At 39.2% G+C, this 21,552-nt stretch overlaps 1 pseudogene; it reads right to left on the bottom strand.

Moving 5' to 3' along the window:
• Positions 1-17,734, bottom strand: part of LOC118927642 (protein DEK-like) — a 129,048-nt pseudogene extending 111,314 nt beyond the window's left edge.
• Between the last annotated feature and the right edge of the window lie 3,818 nt (positions 17,735-21,552).

The raw sequence follows: 21,552 nt of genomic DNA, 5'->3' as shown, positions 1-21,552 counted from the left end.
CATAAGATTCACAAAAAAATTAAAGTACTGAAGTTAAATAAAAAACTCACTTTCTAGATGGAGAACAGAGGATTTTTAGGGCATTGAAACTATTCTGTATGATAATATAATGATGGGTACATGTCATTATATGTTTGTTGAAAACCATAAAATGCACAACACCAATAGTGAACTGTAATGTAAACTGTGGAGTTTGGGTGATACTGATTGTAAGTTCACTGATTGTAATAAATGTACCACTCTGGTGGCAGATATTGATAGTGAGGGACAGGGTATGTGTTGGGGCAGGACTATTTGGGAAATCTCTGTACCTTCTGCTAGTCATTTCTAAGAACCTAAACTGCTCTAAAAAATAAAATCTATTTTAAAAATATTTTCTCTTCTTTTTTATATTTAAAATATTGACAGCTTTTGGAGTATACTGGATATAGAATAAAGTGCACATATTTGTAGTGTAGATTTTGGTAAGTTCTGACATACAGATGCACTGGTGTAAGTATCAACACAATTGGATAGTGAGCATTTTCATTACCTCCAGAAGTTTCCTTATTCCCGTTTGAAATCCCTTCTCCTCTCCTACCCAGTCGCAGTTCCCAGATAACCACTCTTCTGTTTTCTGTCACTATAGACAAACTGGCACTTTGTAAAGTTTATATAAATGGAATCATATTGTATTAACCTTTTTGTTTTCTTTCACTCAGCATTAATTATTCTGAAAACCATGCATGTTGTTGCATTTATCAATATTTCTTTTTTATTCCTGAGTAGTATTCCATCGTATGGATGTACCACCGTTTGTTTACCTAGTTACCTGTTTATGGAAATTTGGTTGTTTACAGTTTTTTGCAATTACAAATGAAGCTGCTATAAACATTTGTGTACAAGTCTTTGTATGGACATATGCTTTCTTTTCCCTTGGGAAAATATCTAAGAGAAAAATAGCTGAACTATGTGGTGCATATATATTGAACTTTATAATAATTGACCAAACTGTTTCCAAAATGGCTATACCATTTTATATTACCTAGTAGTGTGGATAATAGAGAGTTTCAGTTCCTTTACATGCTTGTCAACACTTGGTATGGTCAGTTTTTTTTAATTTTAGACATTCTAGTAGGTGGGTTGTTGTATCCAATTGTAGTTTTAATTTGCATTTGCCTACGAGTAATGATGTTGAGTATCTTAGCATGTACTTATTTTCTACCCATGTATCTTCTTTGGTAAAGTTTCTATTAAAAGTCTTTTGCCATTTTAAAACTGAGTTGTTTGTTTTCTTATTGACTTAAGAGGTTTTTTTCTCTTTCTTTTTTTAAAAAATATATTGTGGATACAAGCCCTTTACCAGATTTAGGCTTTGCAAATAAGTACTCCTAGTTTTTGGTTTGTCCTTTTATTTTCTTGTGTCATTTAAGAAGAGAAATCTGCTATTATCTTTATTTTTGTTCCCCAACAAGTAATGTACATTTTTTCTTTTAGCTGCTTTTAAGATTTCCTCTTTATCATTGGTTTTGAACAATTTGATTGTGATGAACATATGGTAGTTTTTTATGTTTCTTATGTTTGACGTTTCTTGAGGTTCTGCATCTGTGGGTTTAAAGTTTTCATCAAATTTGGAAATATTACAGCCATTATTTCTTTCAATATGTTTTCCCTTTTCCACTCACTATTCTATCCTTTGGGGACTCCAATTAAACATACATATTAGACCACTTGAAGTTGTTCTGAGGTCACTGATTAACTTTGCATTTTTAAAAAACTTTTTTTTTTCTTTCTGTATTTCATTTTGTAAAGTTTCTATTGCTGTATCTTCAAGTTCACTTACCTTTTATACTATAATGTAAATCTGCTTTAAATCATATACAGTATATTTTTCAACTCCAACACTGTTGTTTTCATCTCTGGAAGTTTGATTTGGATCTTATTTTATATCTTCAATGTTTCTATATAACTTTCAGACCATATGGAATATAACTGTAATTACTATTCCAATTTCCTTGTCTAATAATCCCAACATCTATATCAATTCTGAGTCAATTGATTCTCTGTTATGGGTCGTACTTTCCTGATTTTCATGACTGGTAATCTTGGGCTGGATGCCATCCATTGTGAATTTTATCTTGTTAAGTGTTGGATATTTATGTGTTTCTGTAAAATCTTCTTAAGCTTTGTTCTGGGCTGCAGTTAATTTACTTAGAATCAGTTTGATCCTTTCAGGTCTTATTTTTATGATTTGTTAGGTTGATCTGGAATAATGCTCAGTGTAGGACTAATTGCCCACCACTGAGACAAGAGCCTGCTGAGTAGTCTACCCAGTGCCCCAGGAATTAATGGGGTTTTGGAGTCTGGCTGTTGTGAATAGGCCCTAATCCCAGGCTTGTGCAAACGTCTGGCATTGTTCCTTCTAATCATTTCAGACGGTTCTTTCACCAGCTTTGGGTAGTTTCCTCTACACAAGTGCTGATCAATATTCACCTGAATAATCAGTGGAGACCCTCTGCCGGTTTCTGGATTTCTCTATGTAGCTCTTTCCTATCTGATGTCCTATTATGAACTCCACCCTCTTTGGTCTCCCTGGACTCTCTGTCATGTCTCCTCCAATCAGAGAGACCTTTAGACTCGGTCTTGGTTCACTCTCCCTGTATCAAGGCCTGGAAACTCTTTCAAGTAGTAAGGTGGGGCAATTGTAGGGCCTTACTGCATTTGTTCCCCATCTCTCAGAGATGACTGTCCTTCGTTCCTCTGTCCGGCGTCTTGAAACCTTACTTCATTTATTAATTTGTTTTTGCTTTTTGGTTGTTTTGAGGCATTACTTCACCTTGGCTAGAGGTGGAAGTCTCCAAAAACTAACTTTCTAAGCTTTCTATTTTTAGAGAAGAATGAGTAATATTTTTAAGATGTACATAAGGAGACAGTTCAGTTTAACATTTCTGTTTATGTAGATAATTTACCATAAGGTGCAATGTTAATAGTTTGGGTATCCTTTAATTTGTTCTGTTATTGAAATGATTATTATTTAATATAGGTTAAGCCTTCTAGGTATATGCACCATAGCTATATTTTAATTTATCAAATCCCTGCTTTGATAACTTGAAATCTAATGGCACAAAAGACACATAATATTGGAATTCAAATCAGATTAAAATGTAGGTGGGCAAGGATAGCTAACGTGGAAGTGTACAAGGCTGGAACTTTAATCTTCATATTTTGAGACTTTAAGTGAGATAGTCAAGCTGCAACATAATAATGAAAGGAATGATTATTGAGATTTATGAGAGGAGATACATTATGCAAATTTCTATAATTAGAATATTGTAGGATGATCATACAGAAATAGAAAAGAGGAGATGTGCCATCTAACAACCTCTTGAGGTATTTGCATGGGTATTATTACCTCCATTTTAAAGATGAGGACGTCAAATCTTGTGAGAAAAATAATGGATTCTTCAAAGACATACCTCCCCAATGTTGGGGTGGAGTTGACCACACCCTCCCTGAGGCCCCATAATTGTTCCTTTCTCATACAACTAGAAGTCCACTGAACCTAAACGAATAGCTCACATGTTTATCTCCCTTACTACAATGTATATAGCTTTATCACATGGCAAGAATACATATTTGAGTATATACTGTGACCTGGAAGTGACACTCAAGAGTTTCTCTGTTTAATACTTTTGAGCTGTAAAACTTTGTGGTCTTGACATTGAACAATACTGTGTCTTATCCACCCTTGAATTTGTATTAGCATGGCACTACATGTAAAGTAGTAATTGGTAAATAAAAACACAAATGGATACTCTGAATTTTAGAAGAATTGGAACTAAGGTATACTAACTTTAAATTAAAACCGCACTATTTTTCTTAACTTATTATTTTTCTTAGTATTTATTTAAGTAAAGCAGGAGCAAATAAAGAAATGCAGGAATCAGAGCCTCCCTGTAACTTCAGTGTTTGAAAAGAGTCATAAAGGATTTATTGTTTTACCCACTTTACATGTTTTTTTGTATCTACTATTCCTTTTCTTCCCATTCACAAAGAAATCACAAACACGATCTGTAACCACTTCCCACTGCCTGCGTCACTGCCTCCCTACTGGAAACCATCATGACCTCATTTACACTCCAGCAAATGGTCTCCCTGTGTCTACTCTTGCCCACTTATCGTCTCTTCTGCTGGAGTAGTTTTTAAATGTACCTGTAGCCCTGGGGGGAGTTGGTGTTCCTTGGCAGATAAACTGGTGTGACCGAAATCAATCTAAGGAAAGGCAGATTGGGAGAAACCTGTTTATTGCCCACAATGAGGCTCCATTCTTCCCTTCCAGCTGCTGCTCGCTATCCCCGTCTCTCCAGACACAGGGCACGCCTACCTCTCTGCCCGCCCTTTCCGGGAGGAATTCCACAGGCGAGTCCCCCAGTGACTGACAGGTACCAGACCAACTGAGTACCAGGAACAGAGCGGCGAGAGAACAATCGTTCTCTCTCCAGCCCTTGCCTCGAGAGGCTGCAGAAAGAAACACATATTGGTATGCAAATGGACTAAGGCCAAGTGGGGGATTCTGGAAATTCTGCAATTTTACTCCACAGTATCTTAAGACTACCTTGGTTAAAAAAATGTAATGTCTTCTCATCAAACAAATTCTGAACTCTATTTCATGATCAATCAGGTGCAAGAGGGTGTGTACTACGTCACGCTGCCTGCGCCTGCCCAGCCTCACTCTGCGTATGTTGGCCTTTGTGCTCTCTAAATAATGGGGCTCACTTATTCTCCCTTCTACTTGGAATGCCTTGCTTCATTTTATTGTGAAATGATTTGAATAATGGTATCTGTAATAGAACAAACAGTAAGGACTTGAAGGACTCTTCAGAAAAACAATGCACATTTGGATATATACATCATAGATATGTGAAAGTACTAGTCATAGTGACTCATACTTACAAAGTTTTTGGGGAATAAAGATGGGTTACTCTCCTTGTGTAAGAGAGATGGTTTGTTGTCAAGGGGAAAAACCATTCCATGGCTCATGCCATGGGGAGTTGACATTACTATTTGAACCTCAAATTACCCAGCATCTGTACTGGTGGAACGAACAGCTGTCACTCCTTCTGTCTCCCTAAGTGTGTTGTCACCTCCATAGTTGGCATTATTCAGCTTGAAAAAGTGTCCTTATGGATGTAACACCTACCCTTCCTTCCAAGGTCAACTGCAGTTCGGTTGACAGGGACAGAGCTATTACGGCTATGTAACACAGTCTGTTTTTTACTCAGATTCATTTTATACCATTAATATGGGCATTGCTGTTTTGCTAGAAAAAGGAGGCTATGTTCAGGGAGAATAACATGAAAAATGACCCGGGGAGAAATAAGATCTTTCTAACAAAGAGATATATCAATGTAAGAGCTTATTAAAAACATATCATTCGTAATGCATAAATTGTAGTCATTGCAATGGCCATCATTGTTATTCTGAGCTGCAGACTTTCAAAGGGGACCAGTGTCCTTAGTATCTTTTGTCAATAATGGATTTTTCTTTTTATATTGCAGCACTATGGGATTTGTTCCTCTGCTTAGTTCAAAGGGCTGTACTTCTGTGCATCCTGTTTTCACCAGTTTCCTTTCCATCCTGTCTCTTCAGGGTGGTTACAGGAGTTAAGAATTGTTTTCCCTTTCTGAAATAACCCCACAAAAATTACCTTTCTGCTTCAAGGTATTAAAAAAAGTACATTAAAATAACAATAAAAATATCCCTGTAGAATCTATGTAACAATCAATTTTGTTCCATATAAGAATATTTTTACGCCTTTTGTTTTAATGGCTTAGAGTACTATGCATTTGTATAATACTCAGGAAGATAACATATTCTCTCAGGTGGACTTTTTTCCTAACATCTGCGTGAAGAGTTTCTTCAAATACTGGCTTTTCTTTTTCAAGGTATAAATATCCACTGAGATATTATTTGAACTAGTTCAACTGACGTGTTGGTAATTGTGAACAAACGGCAGTAGACAGAGTCTGCTGGTAACTAGAAATGAGAGGTGGTAGTGTTTAATTTGAAGGAAACATCCACACTAGTGTCAGTGTGATAAATCTAGCAAACAGCAGTAAATGGAAAAACAATGTATGATATAAAAGGAACTATGGCTAATATAGCAATCTTTTATTATATAAACATAAACTGAAATAGTAGTATGTAACAGCAGTATACTTTCCAGTGAGGAATCTGTGAGTCAGAACTCAAGTCATGCAAGGTATTCGATGCTATTTTGTGGACTGGGAGCTGTTAGGGACTGAAGGTCTTGTTCAAAATTTGCATGCTGAAGCCCTAACCCTCAGTGTGAAGGTGTGTGGACAGGGTGACTGTGGGAGGTTAGATGAGGTCAATACTGGGGCCACCAAGATGGGATTAGTGTCCTGGTAAGATGCGACACCAGGGAGCCAGCTGTGTCTCTCTCTCTCTCTCTCTCTCTCTCTCTCCTTTTACATACAAAGAAGAGTCACATGAGCATACCTTGTGGTGATGGCCCACTCACTGTAAGACAAGAGGAGCCTCGGAACAAAACCTACCTTGTCAGCACCTTGATCTGGGACTTCCCAGCCTCCAGAACTGTGAAAAATAAATTTCTGTGGTTTAAGCCATCCTGTCTATGGAATTTTGTTATGGTAACATGAGCAGACTAAAACGGGGCTGTGAGAGACTGTGTGTGTGAGTTTTTAATTTAGCATGGCAAGGGAAAATCTAACGCAAGAGCTTTTATATTCAAACCTTTCAGTCCCTCATGTTACCCCTGATTGCATGTTGAGGTTGATCTATCTCAATCTCCCACCAGGTGAGTTACGACCCAAAAAGGAACAAATTGTAATCCCGCTCTCCCCTTAATCAATGCATATTATTTATCTTATCTTGGATATCCTTCTTGTTATTGAGATGGGTTCTTTATCTTTGGCTTTTAAAGTAATGGGTACTCAAAAGATGAAGAGCAACTCACCATTTTTATACATGGCAACTCTGACAAAGTTTTGGATAAACTTAAGTGAGGTTTAGTAAGAAGTAAGGAAAGTCTTACCTCCCTAGGGAAGTTCAGAAATGATATGGTGGCTGATGATTGTTTGGGGTGAGGGGAGAAGAGGAGTAATTTGCTTCCAGGAGTTGGTATTGTTGAGTGTAGGAAGACCTGGTTCTTCCCAGGTGTCTTCCTCTCCAGCTCTGTGTTTGCTGGCTCCAAGACTCATTCTCCCCTCCATTTCCCCCTCCCTGTATAGCACCTCTAATGAGACACTGCTTTAACACTGAGGTCTACTGGGGAAGAGAATACCTAATAAAACCAGAGGTTATCTGCCTCCAGATATTTCAGAGGAGAAGGTTGTTTTGTTTTAATGGTAACTTTGAGTTTTATATCACCATTATCTGATATAAGTCTAACTGTTTTCAGTACAAATGATCAGATCAGAATCTGTCTTATGCCCAATTGAAGGCATGGATTTCCTGTCAGTTCAACCCTTAGCACCTCTCTGGCTCCTTCTCTCCATTTCCATTGACTTAACTGTGGCTGGAGATGGTGGGTATTGTAAGGCCCACTCATGGTCCTTTTGGTTAACTCATCTGAGAACCAGTTTGAATACAGCCGGGATGACCACTTGGTCGCCATTGATCTCCTCAGTCTTGGAGATTATTATAATTTCTGTTGTTATCTGTATTATAATTTTTGCTATCTGTATGTTGGTGTAGTCTCTATTGCTATTGTGGAATCTGGTTTCAATGCCCCACTTTTCTCGCACAGGGACCACTGCCGAAGGTTGAGGGCACACAGATTGTGAGTCAAGAATCCTGGCAGTGTGGAGTGTAGGGAAAATGGAAATTCCCATGGCCGGATGCTCACCTTCCCAAATCTACTTGATGATATAATTGGCCTACTGCTAGGCTCATGTTTACACACCATTGACAGTGAGCCCATATTGCCTATGCTGCTATATAAAGAGCTCTGGAAGTGCTTGGGGCAGAGCGGTGCTTGAAGTCAGAGCCTGGGGCACAGGGCACAGACTGAGCAGAGGGAGAGCCTGGAGAGGAGGACAAGGAGAGCCAGGGGTGGAGACAGGGGCTGCGAGGCAGGGGAGAGGCCTAGGGCAGGAACTGGCTTGCTGCATGCAGACTGGCCCTGAGGCAGATGGGAGGCTAGCTGCTTGTCCTGCCACCAGGAGAATAAAGCGGGGTACAAACCCTTTTACCCCCAACATTCAGTTGTCATTTTTTGGTGTCACCAAATTCAGTGAACTTTCCTGGGGCTGAAACCCTCAGGCAAGACAGCTTCTTTTTCTCATTTGTAAAATAACAGTAATTATTCTTCATTCCAAAATGATTCCAGGAAATAATAAGATAAGATAATCTTTGTAAAGAGTTTGGCAAAATATGATAATTTAAGAAAGGACTGAGTTCATAAAACAAGAACAGTATGCAATCAAAAAGAGCACTTTTAGATAATAAAGAGTTCTGGTAACTATGGTTTATCAACATAAAATTTCATAGAATATTTGGAAGAAAACATTCAGGACGTATAAAATAAGACAATGTAGGGAAAATATGAGCTAAAGTTCAGAGACATAAAGAAGAATTTCAAAAATTTCACACATGATAATCCTTCCAGAAAGAGAACAGAAAGACCTAACAAAGTTATAAAAGGAATAAAAACATGTAGTTTCTCATGACAAGAATGACATGATTCTTTAGGTGGAGGAGGATTACTAAGTGCTAAATAAGTTGAAAGAATATATCAGACTTTTCTAGAGAAATACTAGGTTCTGGAAAGCAGTTGAACATGTTAAAAATTATGATGGAGAATGAATTCCAACCTAGAATTCTGTACCTAGCCAAACTGTCACTCAACATTTAGAGAAAATGCATTTTCATATACGTAGGGACATAGGAGGTTTACCTCCCATGCACTCTTCTTTAATGAAGCAAAATGAGGGAATACAATAAAGAGAAGGACCTGATATCTGGTAACAAAAGGAAGCAACTAAGGAGAGAAATGTAGGCAGTCTCAGAATGACAACTGTAGAACAGGCCTCGAGAGTAATCAGTCTAAGAGCAGGAGAGAGGTCTTGTTGATTCATTGTTGTGCTACCCCAATCTGTGAGCCTAAAATGACTTACTACCATTTCTGTGTTTTATTTAGCCGTAAGGAAATGGGAACAATAAGGACTGCCATTTAAGTAAATGATCCACATGCTGCTCATTTTATTTCTGTTCACACCTTATTGGCTTGAACTTAGTCACACCTAGCTAAATCTAATCACACCTAGTTAAATGGGAAGCTCCAGCTCTCAACTCGGTGTTCTAAACTATTTTCTTTTGCTGTCTGCTTTTGAATATTATTTATTAAGTGCTTGTCACGTGCTAGACATTGTGACATGTTCTTGAATTAACTTATTTTATCTTCAAAACAATCATATGAAGTAGTAGTTTCATTAAATGAAAAAAGACTCGGGAAGTTTCAATTATTTTCCCAGGAAGTAGAAGAGTCAATACTAGAATTCACGTCTGAGTCTAGTGTTCAAAATCTTCACTGTTTAAGCTGTACTGCCTTTGTCATAATGAAACACCAATGCAATGAATTATGGTTCTTGACTAACAGATTTGTTCTCTTGGTGTCACAAAATGAGGATATGCTGCACCACTAACCTGTATTATTTACTGGGAGCTGTGGTCCTCTGCATGGCTAGGAGACATAAATAGGCATGAATAAAAGCTCCTTTGGGTGAAGAGCTCCTTTGTAGGACATGGGTGTCAGTTAGTGACTCTCAGATGTCTTGAATATAATTTAGGAGTAGCAGAGGCCTTTTCTTATCTCTACATAGGGAAGTGCTTTGGACAGGATTTAGGTGCTAATTATTTCTCAGGCCCATTAATTTGTTTTGTATCTAGAGATTCCTTCACTGATATTCTTAATTTAAATTCTGTTTGCAGCTTCACATCTTGTTCGGTTTTCATGGGTCTTTTAACTGGAAGGTTGGTGAAGGTGAATCAGGCCCAGCTAGCTTGCTGCGTCCAACTTGGAAACGGATCCAGTGCCAGTCACTGTGTTATTAAGGGAGCAGCTATTAAGGGAAGAATAGCTGAGCCATGACTACTTTATATTCTCAGCAGGTCTGAGCAGACATAATCTGATATCAAGGATAATTTTTTTTAAAGGTAGGAAAAATGACTCAATACTGTTTAGTGTGTACTTAATCAGAAAATTAAGTGCTTGTCTTGTGAAGAGGACTGTGTATGTGTGTGATTGTGTATGTATTTGTGTATGTAGGTGAGGAAGTGTTTCAGTGGTTGGGAAAATAAGAAGATATTGTTGAAAGTTACCTGTGCAGACATTTTGATGGGCACCAGGCTTGAAGTGTCTTCTCCTGGAGGACTTCGAAGTATGAATATTATGCCTCCTTCCTCAAGCTTGTTCTTCAGATGCAGAATGCCAAATGCCACCACTGACTGCACAAGTAAACATCTCAAGCCCTTCCACACTTTATTCTAAGCCAAATTAATCCGATCTTGGGAAGTGTATTAATTGGGAGAAAGAGATGAATCTGGTTTGAAAACTGTCTGTGGGCATACGGTGGGATTTGCCATGAGGTGGGTCTCCAGCCACATGCAGGGCTGGGAGCAGAATGGGAAGGATGTAGAAAAGTGCAAAGCTCAGGACAGCAGGGAAAGGTTATGTCTGGGATGTGACTGTGTGGGGAGTCCTGGGAAGGTTTATTTCTCTGGATGTTTTTCCTTTGGACTATCAGGAAAGTCATGTTTGCTCTACAGTTTCAGTTTTCTCCTATGCATAATTCTCCTTAACTTCTCCAACCCTTGAGCAAAGTTGAATACTTCTGTATAGCTGTGTATGGTGGTGCTGTTAAGAATAAAGTGAGAGTAAAGGGAAATGTGACTTGTCCCATATCAGCTCTCAGGAAATGGAACAAAGGAACAACCTCAATCTCAGGGTCCATGCTGGAACTTAAAGTATCAGGGGTAGCCCCTGTTGGTGATAGAGACTGTGGAGCAGACAGTACAGGAAAGACTTATAGAGAACCCACCTCTTTTCTCCCCATACAACAACAGAGGGAGGTGATGCTTGCAAGAGGGGAGGGTAACAGTGGGGGTATGCTTTGATATAAGGTGCTTATTTATCTGTTTTTTGCATTGTCATGATTTTATGACCATTGTCCTAGTAAGCTTAAAAGATAATGGTTAACTAGATTTATTGTGGTGATCATTTCACAATATATACAAATAGTGAATCATTATGTTTTATGCCTGAAACTAATATGTTGTATGTCAGTTATACCTTGATAAAAAAATAAAAGATACTGATGGTTTCTTTTGAGAATCATTACCCGGAAACTTTGCAGGTAAACTATTACTGTTCTTTATGTATGTTCTGTACAAAGAAATATATATTAAAGACATTTCATATAAGGACATTGGTACTGGGAATAAATGTTCATATGTCCTTTCATAAGTACAATTCTTGTTAAAAACCAATTTGCTTAGGTTAGCATTTATACTGCAATTCAAAGATAATGATGTGTACCTAACATATACCAATATACCATTCTTGCTGAAAACCAGGCCTGGGGAGAGTTTGTAAATAATGTAATGGTTTTTAGTAGCATAGGCTATGGAGCATCTGGAACTTCTTCCTTCTTTTTTTGTATTGCACCATTTTAGATTTGTTTGCCATCTTTCCTGTTTTTTTTTTTTTTTTTTTTTTGCCAAAACCACCCAACAAAGGACAACTTAAAACTGGAATGTGTTTATCTTCCTTGCTTTGTTTCACCCTTCTGACTTTCCTGGCCCTGGATTATACAAGGAAGTTTATTCTCATTATCAAGACACATGGGTCCTATTGAGAACACATTCTCAAGGCTAACTTCTTATTGGTGCCCCACTGTCAGAAGATTTACTTGGCTTCCTTGAGAGTGATTTTGTGGTTTATCTGGCTACAGCTGCTGAACAGAAATGAGGTAATGAAAGTCTTTAAAGAGTCATTTTATGGTCTACTTTTCCATGTTCTCCAAGTCAAGAAACCTCTGGGTCTTCATTAAGATGCTCTCTCTTCTACTCTTAGGATCCAAATTGTAGTGTTTAAAGTGTACATCAGATGATAGAACCAAAAATCTTGGAAATTTCTGCCTTGCTGAAGGAGAACATGTGTTGTTCCTACTAGGGAAATCCATATGCAATAGTTGCAAGGGTTCTCTCCTTGCCTATCACATTTGGGTGTTGTGTGGGAGATAGTGGATAGCAGCCATCAACATTTTTCCCATGTGGCCTCCAGGTCAACAGCTTTTCTGGTAAATGTGTTGTGAAGTGCTTCTGCTGAGAGATATGCACTTCCACAGTTTCATTCAGTGTGTGGAAACTATGAGTCCACACTGACAGCTGTAGTTTGAGAGTCACCTGTCCTCTTAGTCCTATCTTAAACCAGTAGAACTTCAGACATTTACAGTGACAGAGTACACAGAGATGACTGTATCTTTTCTGGAATCACCTGCTAGGTTGGATTTTGTACAGCTGAAGGTTAGGAGAGAGTTAATGTACTGTCATGGGCATTGATAAGGAAGATATTCTCAGAGAGATTCCATTACAAAGTGACATATTTCCAGTTTGCCAGCCAATTAAGAGCTACAATGATTAATCAGAAGCACCCATATATATTCATGATGGCTTTTGGCTCTTCCAGGAAAGTGATGCTAGCTGTTGTAACAGACAATACTAAAATTTCTGTGGCAATGCACAATAAAAACTCATCTTCACTCTCGTGAGGTCCAATGGATCAGAAGAGCTTTGTTACATGCTCTAATTCAAGAATTCAGATTTGTTTCATACTGTGGGGACAACATCTTCAAATATGGCCTCTAAGATCATTACATAATGGGAAGAGAGAGGGACTAGAGTGGGGTTGGCAAACGTTTTAAATAAAGGGCTGGATAATTTATATTTTTGGTTTTGTTTACCACATGGTTTTGTGCAATTACTCAAATCTACCATCATAACAGAAAAGCAGCTGTAGTTATAGCTTTGTTCCAATAAAACTTTAGTTAAAACAGAAACACGTGGTAGGCTGGGTGTAGTTACCAGGCTGTAGTTTGCTGACCACTTGCACGGGAAATATGGTCTTAGTCTAACTGTAAAAGAGTTGAAAATGTAGTTTAGATGGGTGCCCAGAAGAGGCAAAAATGATATTATGGGCCCTAAGCAGTCTCTGCTATACTTTCAACAGCTTCCAGGAATTAGCAAACCAGAAGCTCCTAATGATTCAGTTTTATGGCAAGGATGTTAGATTAAAGTTACATGTATTTTCTACTGTGGCTTTTGTCTGCCTGTAATTAAAAGAAATCAGTGAGTGCTGCCTTAATACACAGTGGCTGGATGTGGAGCCAGAAGAGCTTCCGTAGTCACAGCTCTTAGGGGAAACTCAACCTGAAGAGTCCGCTTTAGTCATTTTGAGTGGCTGTTACAGAATACCATAGACTGGCTGGCTTACAAACAACAGACATTTAATTTTCAGAGTTACGGAGGCTGGGAAATCCAACGTTAAGGTGCTGGCAGACTGTCTGGTGAGGACCCACTTCCTGGTTGATAGACAGCTGTCTCTTCACTGTGTCTTCACATGGAGGAGGTGGGGAGTGAGATCTCTAGAGTACCTTGCATAAAGGGCACTGATCCCTTCCATGAGGGGTCTACTCTCACGACCTAATCACCTCACAAAAGCACTACCTCATAATACAATCATATGGGGGTTAGGGTTTCAACATATACATTTTGGGGGCACACAGACATTCCATTTATAGCAGAGGCCTAGGGGAGGATTAGTTCTCAGCAGCCTTCTCTCATGTAGCTTTTGGATAGGGCTGAAGAATCCTGTTTATATTATTTTTATTTCATATAATAGGTGAGTCTCTAAAGACAAAGAGTACATTTTATTTCTCCAAAAAGAACTCGATTTTTTTCTTTCTTTCAGTGGTTAAAACAAAGTGGCTGCTCATAAATGTGTTTATTAACTTAATAAGTCAATACTAATCACATAAAACAGCAGAGATATAGAGTATAAATCCAATGATTTTCAAATGCAATCTCAGTTTGTCTTGGGCCATAAATGGGATTTTAAAAAGCATTTTATTACTGTCCTCTTTTCTTTTGCCTTTCTGAGAACTAGACCTTCCCCTAAGTTCTGAAGATTAGCCCTTCTCCCAAGTCCAAGCTACCTATATGATGAGTACAGTATTTGTTACAGAGAGAATACAAAGAGAAAGAATTAGGTAATGATTAACTTTCAATCTTGGATTTACAGAATGAAGCTATTTAAAAAATTTATTTATCATTTGTTATAAAATATCTAATAACAAACACGAACGACCCATGTGCATAGGATTCTGTCATAATTTACCATTTTTGTCAAGGACAGAAAAACCACAAGTCTTGTTGCTTGATAGGAGGAAGGGGAAATTTTTTCAAAGCAAACCTTAGGGGATTTGTGGAAGAGAAAGGTGAAAGAAATATGGGAGTTGGTTAGGTATGTGCTGTAATGTCTCCCCTCTGGGTTTTTGTATTTGTACTCTGGAGATTTGTCTTGTTTTGATTTCCCAATTTACTCTTGGTTTTAGTATGGCATAATTAAGATGCATAAGTAGCTAAAAAAAGTCCAGTTGAAATATGCACCATGCCAAGGAGGGCTATAGCAAGGACCACCCGAACTGAGGCCATTATTGTAATTTTTAAAAACCTTTATTTATATAAAAAAATCTGTACATATTTAATGTGTACAATTTAATAAGCTTGAACATACACGTGAAACCATCACCACGGTCAGGATAATAACCTATCACCGTCAAAAGTTTCCTTGTGTCTCTATGTCTTTGTTTTTTTGTTGTGGTCAGAACAACATGAGTTCTACCCTCTTAACAAATTTTAAGTGTATGATGCAGCACTGCTAAATACAGGGGCCGCGTTGCATGTCAGATCTTTAGAACTTACCCATCTTGCATACCTGAAACTTTATATCCATTGAATAAACAGCTCCCTGTTTTCCCCCCTACACCCTGGCAATGACTACTGCATTCTCTGCTTCTATGAGTCTGACTATTTTAGATACTTTATGTAAGTGGAATCATGCAGTATCTGTCTTTCCGTGGCTGGCTTATTTCATGTAGCATAATGTCTGAGCTCAAAGTCCAGTTCAGACTTCAAAGGAGTCCGAGTCCACACCGTTAGTGCTGACAGGGGAGTGGCTGGATCACCCAGGGAACAGCCAGGCTTGAGCTCAAGGAAATAAACTACAGCTACGCCTGCCACAGGATCAGCTTTAAACGACAGAAGAGCCAGTGATGTCCAGCCAGAGAAGGCATGTCAGAGGCACCGGAGTTCGATGTAATGAAAGACTCAGTGTGGATCCGAGGACCACAACTAGCCCCAAAGCCAACAGGCCCTTTATCTCCCTTTATGCAAACACCCAAAAGCAAACTCAAGCAGAGAAGCAGATCAGAAATGCTTCTGAGAAGAATTTTCATCCAAGAGACACTGAGAAATACTTTAAGGTACTATTTAAACTATAGAATCAGACCTTAAATAAACAGACTGGACATGTAGATTATTTTTTCTTGCTTACTAGCTTGATGGGAAGGCTGATTATAAACAAATCAAGAAATTACATTTTCTCTACACATCTGAATTGATTTGTGAATTAAATTTTTGCTATCCTGCTGCACTGACTAATTAATTAAAATGAAAAGAAAATAAAAAATGAAAACCACGTAAAATTTTATTGCATTTCAAACTCAGCTAATTGGAAAATATCTGTATTATCCAAACATGTATATATATTTATATTCACTTATCCTGAAGCAATCAATCAAATAAAGTAAAAAGCACTATATCTTAACATTTGGCAGAGATATAAATTGACGTTCTCTAGGCTTTCTGATAATATACTCCATAGGCTGACTTAACATACACATAATAGTTTCATTTACCTTAAAAATTCAAATATATCTTTAAAAAATATATTGTTATAGGGAAATTGCTTTCTTTTATGGGCAACTGATAGTATCACAGAAGAAGGCAAATCACTGTATATTTTTTGCAGTTAACATTGACTGAAGTCACATGCTATTCTCCACACTTAGGATTTCTGCTTATTCTACATGTTATTACTTTGTGCCCAGGATGGAAATTTCTCAGAAAAAAATTCAATAAATATTAAAGAGGGGAAATATTCGCATATAAGGGTGAGGAGAGCCTCATTCTATAAGGGCATATCTTATTCCTTTCTATTCCCCCTTCCAGGGTAGCACACAGCATAATCTCACTGTTGCTGCCCCCCTTTATCCCTCTGCAACCATGCATATATTTGACTGAGACGACCCCCTCTGGGCATTTGGGAATCCACGGAGCGAGCTAAGCCTCCTTGATGAGGGTTGCCAATTCGGAGACAGAGCCCTTGCTTGGCTGGTTAATGTGGCTGCTGCTGAAGGCTGGAGGGATGCTGGGAACCTGTGCAAAGGCTCCGGGCAGCTGCGCTATCAGGTGGCCGGCCTGGCGCTCTCTTCCTCACCGATGCTGCCTCCAACCACAGTAAACTGTAACTCAATAGAATTCAAATCTTTAGCTGCCCAGAACAGCCAGGCAGCAGGCTCAGAGGCCCTTTCAAATCAGGGTTTTTACAGTTATTTTAATCCACAGGAGGTGCCAGCATTTCTCTGCCTTACAAAGACAAGGAATTCGTATAAACACAGAGGCTGGTCAGATACAGTCTTGAGAAGGAAGTTAAGCCAGATTCTCTTATGGGGAAAACATGAAAGCAAATCTGTGTGTATTGTTCATTGTGCTGATCTGCTATTTTCAATTTTCAAGGACAGATTCAGTTAGGTATAATACAATAAATAAATGATGGGAGAAAATATATGCAAACATATACCATTTTGTGCAACAAGCATGTAGCCAGCATACTACAGATCATATGACTCTTATTCAACCAAACGACTATTATTAGAATCACTTTCTCTTCCTGTTCTATTAAGTTGGACACTAGAGTGATGTTTACAATGATTTAACTCTGTCAAGGCATCCAGATTTGGCTAAGCACCAGCTCTACCCAGGGACACTGAGGAGCAGTATGCATGGCATAGCCTTGAAGAGCAGTGTGGCCTGATGGATACCCCAGCACAGACTGTGGGATCAGCCTACCTGGGTTCAAATCCTGCTCTGTCATTTACCAGCAAGGAGAATTTGCATACATTTGCAACCTCTCTGAGTCCTCTGAGATGAGGAAGATGGTAGCATGGTATCTATAATGAGCATGAAATGAGTAAACATATTCAAGGAGCAAAAAGCAATATCTGGCATGAGTTCAATTCAAAGTGTGGTCTGGAGACCCTGGTATCAGCATCAGCTTATTAGAAAGGCAGATTCCTAGGCCCTGTTGCAGATCTATAGCATCATCATCTGAATTTTTACAACAGTCCTACTGGCATTAAACATTTAAGAAGCATTGCTACGTATATGCTGGTGTTGGTATCTCAGGCTGGCTTTATCTAGAAGAGTAGTAGAGGTGAGAGGGGCTCCCCTGCTGACCTGCCTTTCTCTTGCAGGCTCTGAGCCCCAAAAAGAGACTGTGTCCTGACATAACCTCTGATTACCCTGACTTCTCTGTGGCCGGTGGACCGTGCTCTGTGAGTCCACAGGCTGTATCATCCTCGACCTGCATCCTGACCTTGAATGTTTACTTGGCAGCTGGATCCTGATGTTTCTGTGTCCACCAGCTCATTGAACCCCGAGTCTCCATTAGTGCCTTTGCTTGTCAGCTTTATTGGACGTCTTAAATTATATACTGCATCCTGATGCCTTTGCAGTTCAGCTGGAAGTTTCTCTCTCTAATCGTCTTCCCCGAACAAAACAAGAAGAATATTAGGGACGTATTAGGAGGAATAAAAAAGTTGGAATTATTTAACACTTTCTTCCTAGGCTCCACATGGCACAGAAACATTTGGTTTTTAAAGTTGGCTCCAAGAGGCAATTTTCTAACAGATTTTATAGTAGAGAAGAGAGGTCAGCCTTTAAAGAATGCAAAGGTCCACAAAGCAGAATTTGCTCTATTTAGGGCATGGGTGTGACATCTGGACTTTTTTGCAGCCAATACTCTTCTGGATTCAGGAAACAGTTAGTCGCCACACCTGCTTGCTTTATTTCACTTCAAATGGTCTTTAGTAAAGAGGCTCGGAGACAGAGATCTTCCATAGGCATTCATGCCAAGCTTATCACAATTCCATGACGCTTGGCCAATAACGCAATGAGAATGGATGACAACAGGATGCCAGGGCCCTTGGTGTGTGGTGAACTGAAGGGATGTAATTGTAAGTGAAATGGACAGAAAGAAATGCTTCAAGGGCACACTGGAACCTAAATTAAAGTAGCAAAGTGGCCCTGTAGTGAGGCAGGAATTCCCAGCAATAAGCTTCATATCCTGCCATGGATCAAACTGGAAAAGAGGAGAAGTTAGTTATTTGTTGACTGAGAGTAATGTGACTCACAGACCATTTCAGTTGTGGATGTCTGAACTGCTTATAGAAGGACTGCTCGGCCATCCACAATTATTGACTGCCTCCTCTGTATATGGCACTAAGAAAGCAGCCAAAGAACAAAACAGATATGTAAAACATATCTTTCTCCCTAAAGTATTTATAGTAACAGGTAAGAAATACATGTATGTATACGAAATGGAAATAAACTTTAGCAGGAGTAAGTTGATGGTTCCAAATGAGTAGCAGAGAAAAAATTACTAAAGCTAGAAGAGTTAGGACAAGTTCAAGAAGGTGGGGTTGGAGCTACAATTTTGGAGGATTAACTTATATTTGTTGAGTGTTGCACTGACAATCTTATGAACACATAAGCTTGTGACCCAGGTAAAGCTTGGATGGAAAAGTAGACAGGTTTTTAGGGGGCCAATGGGTAACCATGTTTTTCCCCTTCCTAAATTCAAATGTATTGAGAGGAAAACATAGCAGTCAGACACTTGGGGAGGATATCAGCTTTACTGCTGTTGGAAACTCAATCAGATGACATGAGTAATGTGTGGTTGCTTGTATTTTAATATTTTACTGCTGATGTCGGCCGATTAGTTGCCCACGGCTCGAAGAGCTGGACGGCCCCAGGCTACACTCCACAAAGAGGGGGGTCTAACTGCATGGCAGGAAGAACACAAGACTCACCCTGTCGGTAGGTAGCCAGTTAGGAAAGAGAACCCAGAAGAGTCTTATGACATTGGCTTAGCACCTTCTCCAAAGTTCCCAAGTCAGAAAGGTCATTCTTCTTTCCTTGGAAATATATCCTTCACGCCATCCACCTGTCAGACATTCCCTGGAGTTAATTCTATTTTAATGGATTCAGTAAGTTGATTTCTGTGCATCCAACCAAATGAACATTTTTGTGATGTTGGTGAATATACATATTGCATGTAAACATAGTTTTCTTCTTGTTCACCTAGTTTTTAGTGTGTTTGGTACAATATTATAACTACAAAAATAAAGCGTTAGGGTAAAGGTTGTGATTTTAAGAGTGGAGGAAATGGCAGAATAGGTCATTGTGATAACCTCCTCCCATGTACACACCAAAGAAGCAACTACCTCTAATACAACTAACTCTGAGACAACCTGAAGACTGCAGGACAGACTGTCTACAACTGGTGAAAAAGACAAGATCAGAGAGATGTCACTTGTGGAGGGCTGGTGTGTTTTGTTACTCCCTCTGAGACACAACACAGAGGTAGCAGTTTGAAAGATTTGTTAACCTTGGAAAGTGTGCCCGTATGTTGGGGGTCAGCGGGAACGCTCTCCAGACGAGAAAGGACAGGTGGAGATGCTTCCCCGGCCCTCCCCCAGCTCGTCCGGCTGGGCACTCACTGGAGCTAGCTCCAGGCACTCCGTCTCCCTTGCTGCTGGCTCAGCCCCGTGGTGGTACTTCCCTGTGTACCTGCCCTGCCCAGCCTGCTCAGCCCAGGAGTAGTCCAACTTCTCTGCCTGGCAGGTGGATGGAGGACACATTGTAGGCTTTTCTCTGTGGGGCACTTGCGTGAGCCAGCTCCAAACTCTCCAGACCCACAGCAGTGCTCCCCTGCATAGCCACCCCAGCTGGCCAGCAGCAGAGGGTGGCCCTGTCCACACAATCCCAACAGAAGGGCTACTAGATGGCTCAACAAAGGGCCCGTGCTGACAGAAGTCAGTCGCTGTGGGCAGACAGACAGAAAGGTAGCCAGCCCACAGGCCACCAAGCAACTGAGACTCCACCACAAAGGAGAACCAGGCACTGGTGAGCTGAGACTTGAGCTTCTGGACACCACAGGATGCCTAATTCATAAAGCCATTACTTTCTAGACCAGGAAGCATAGCTGAATTATCTAACATAAAGGAAGAAATACAGAAACACAGACAAAATGAGGAGGCAAAGGCATATGTTCCAAGCAAAAGAACAAGATACCAGAAAAGGGGCTAAATGAAACAGAGATAGCAATCTTCTTGGTAAAGATTTCAAAGTAACAGTCATAAATATACTCCCTGACCTGGGGAAAAGAACTGATGATGAGTGAGAACTTCAAAAGAGATGGAAAGCTTGAAAAAGAGCACTCAGAGCTCAAGAATCCAGTAACTTAATGGAAAACACAGTGGAGAGAATGAAGAGCACACTGGACTGCTGGCAGTAGAGGAAAGTGGATGATGGTAGTGGTGGAGGATAAGAACAGGAAAACAACAAGATGAGGAAGAGAAAGAGAAAATAATATCTAAAAATGAGAAGATACTAAGAGAGCTGTGTGGCAACTCTAAATGAAACAATATTCACCTAATAGGGGGACCAGAAAGAGAAAAGAGAAACAAAGGAGTAGAATCTCTTGTGGAAGAAATAATAGCTAAAAACTTCCCTAATCTTGGGTAGGAAATAGATACTCTGGTCCTGGAATTATAGAAACCTCCAACAAAAGGAACCCCAGGAATACAAAACCAAGATATATAGTAAGTAAAATGGCAAAGACTAAAGATAAAGAGAGAATTTTAAAAGCAGCAAGAAAGAGGCAGACAGTTACTTATAAGGGAAACTCCATAAGGTTATCAGCAGATTTCTTAGGAGAACCTTTACAGGCCAGAAGGGATTGCCATGAAATATTTAATGTATTGAAAGAGATTAACCTACAACCAAGAATCCTCTACTCTCAGCAAGGTTATCGTTCAGAATTGAAGGAGAAATTAAAAGTTCCCCAGATAAACAAACACTGAAGAAATTCACCACCATTAAACCAGCTTTATAGGATATGTTAGACTTTTGTAGATGGAAATGTTCTTAAGGCAAAATATATATATATATTTTTTTTTAGATAATTATTTTTTATTGAAGGGTAGTTGACACACAGTATTACATTAGTTTCAGATGTACAACACAGTGATTCAACATTTATATACATGATAATTCTAGCTACCAGCTATCACCATACAAAGTTGTTACAATATTTTGACTATATTCCTTATGCTATACATTACA

Source organism: Manis pentadactyla, chromosome 16, assembly GCF_030020395.1.
Source record: "Manis pentadactyla isolate mManPen7 chromosome 16, mManPen7.hap1, whole genome shotgun sequence".
Taxonomy (NCBI): Eukaryota; Metazoa; Chordata; class Mammalia; order Pholidota; family Manidae; genus Manis; species Manis pentadactyla.
This window is presented reverse-complemented; position numbering and strand designations above follow the sequence as displayed.